We start from the raw sequence: 2,830 nt of genomic DNA on the forward strand, positions 1-2,830 counted from the left end.
AGTCATACTGATGTCTGATAATAAAAGTTTGAGTATCCCATTCTTGAGGAAGAGCTCTAAAAAAATTGGTGTTAAAGTGTAATAACCCCAATTTTCGGAATTTTTGAAACACGGATGAATAGTAACTTTTGCCGATGATGCTGATTAAAGAAAATTATCAGACCACGCTATATAGGAGTACTGTTATGGAAATTCTAAGATCGTATTAGTATTCCATAAAGTAAATAAGTGTATGTAAAGATCGTCAGAATCCAAATTCAAACACTTTGATTTTTCCCGAAAATCCACCAGATACCGAAAGAATTGAGTATAAGGTAACATGATTAAAAGGATTTAATTCAAGGATTATAAGAGAGGATCATATAAGGAATATAAAATATTGAGAAAGGTTTAGGGGAACCCAGGTAATAAGATCCCGGGTATAATCCCTCAAACGATAAACGAGAACGAAAGTTAAGCGAACCGTATAACAGATCAGCGGTCATTAGCCAAGTAATTAGGGGTTAATCAAATAGGTTAATGGATGATGATGTCATCACACCAACAAGAGGAAGACAAGTGTAACAAGATGACATAATCAGATGACATGAGCATGACAAAGTGGGAAGGATTGGTTGGTTGATTGTGAGCCACACAATTTTTACCATGGTAATAATTAACAAACAAAAGGTAGCAACCAAGCCAAGGCAAAACAAATCACAAAACACAAATTAGAAGTTGACTTTTGCTTTCCAAGAACAAAAGCTCTCTTCCAAAACCAGAGCATCAACTTCAAACTACCATATCTCCTTCAATACTCACTCATATAGTATGTTCTATAGCTCTTTGGAAAGGTATTGAAATGGCCTACAACTCTTATTCACAAGTCTCGTCCAAATAAGCATGGTAAGACCCTCGTTTTGACAGTTCTTTCAATCTACTTTTAGAAACTTGAAAACCTAACTTTGTGTTCTTGATTTCTTTGGAAAGATCAAGCTTGTAGGAGGCTCCCTAAGACTTCCTAGCTACTCTAATCACTCCAAGGAAGGTATAACACCTCCAAACCCTAACTTTACTTTGAGTATTATGATGGTTTTGATGGATATAGTAAATGAGAAGCATGATGCTTGTGTGTTTAGAGTTTGGATTGGATTTGTAGTGATTTGGATGTTGAAATCTTGTTTATAGTTAATGAAACTTAAGTATAGCTAGTAGTTCATGTTTGGGGTTGTATAAATTGGAAAATCTTGAGGTTTGGGAAGTGATGTAGTAAGGTTTGGATGAGGGTTGGTTGTATTGTTGGTTGTGAGTTGAATGGTGGTTGTTTGGAGTGGTTTAAAACTTGGTAATCGCGTAAACATAGTCGTCGTAATGCCCAATTTCATACAACTGCTTGATCTTAGTGTTCGGGACAGAGATCTAACTATTGAATCTGTGACTTTGCCATGTTTAGTTAGATTCGTAAGCTTCGTTTTGATATGTGGTTCGCTTGAATCTGATGTACGGTTTAGGAGAAACGACCGGTTTAAGTAACGACATTTCGCGAACGAACCATTACCCCTCGCCTTACTTTGAAACCTTGGTTAAGGCCCTTAAATGACTACTTAGAGTATGAAAAAATTATATAAAGTGTATTAGGCAGTTGGTAGAGTACTCGTGAAAGAATCGCCTTAAAATTCTTAATGCTTAATTTATTAAAAATGGTGGAGCCAAGGGTACTCGAACGACTTATGTGATTCGTTAAACGTAGAAGTGACCATAAGCGAACATTAGGATTCAATTGGTTAAAGTCTAGTTTCTTAAGCGACCGTGGGTTAATTACGACTTATGTTGTTGTTCATAGGTTATCAGACCCACTCTAAGCTTAAGTCTATCCGGGAACACTCAGGAAAGTTTTCTACCCGTTATACTATTGTTGTGATGTATATATGTATATGCATTATCTTGTGATAGATGCATGATGGTTAATTAGCAAATCTTGCGATATATTGGAGCATGCTGATATGGTTTATATGCATGTCTGTTTCATAATCTTGATATCTATTTGTTGATTCCAATGCTTATAATTGCATAATACATATGCTAGAGATAAGCAGTAGTTGTGTATACCCTTAGTATAGGGGACCCAAAGGCGAACATTTTCTAAAACCGGGAGTCGATGTTCCCGAGTATATTATATATATTTATATAATATATATATAGATATAGTTTTCAAAACTATTAATCGAATAAGGTTTATTCGATAACTTTATTTTTATTAATGAATATTACTTTGAATATTCATTCGAGGACTTATGACTCGGTTTATTTATTAAGGAATATTATCTTGAATATTCATTCGAGGACTTATGACTCTGTTTATTCTAATTAATAAATATTATTTTGAATATTCATTCAAGAACTTATGACTCCGCTTATTTACTAAATAATATTCTTTATTTTATTAAAGAATAATATTTCGATAATCAAACTTATTTTCGATTATTTAAATAAAGATCATACTTTCGTATAAGTATATCTTTGGTTATTTAATATTCATTTCAAGTATGAATTTTAAAACTTCTACTTCAATTATTTTTATAAAGATTATTCTTTATGGGAATATTATTTAAATAATAATATTCAGATATTTTCTAATATATTGGGACTGATTTATTTTATAAATCAGCATTACTCCAAACATTCTTAAAATATTTTCGAGTCTTCAAAATGATTTTTAAAAGTTAGGGCGGATCCCAAAACTCATTTTTTTATATATTTAAGATCCTCCTTTCGAAGGGGATTTAAATACTCGCTCAAAACCTGAGGGATCCGGCTCTGTGGTGTATTTATATTCGCAACAAGGTTGCTC

This window comes from Apium graveolens, chromosome 3 (assembly GCF_009905375.1).
Source record: "Apium graveolens cultivar Ventura chromosome 3, ASM990537v1, whole genome shotgun sequence".
Classification (NCBI taxonomy): Eukaryota; Viridiplantae; Streptophyta; class Magnoliopsida; order Apiales; family Apiaceae; genus Apium; species Apium graveolens.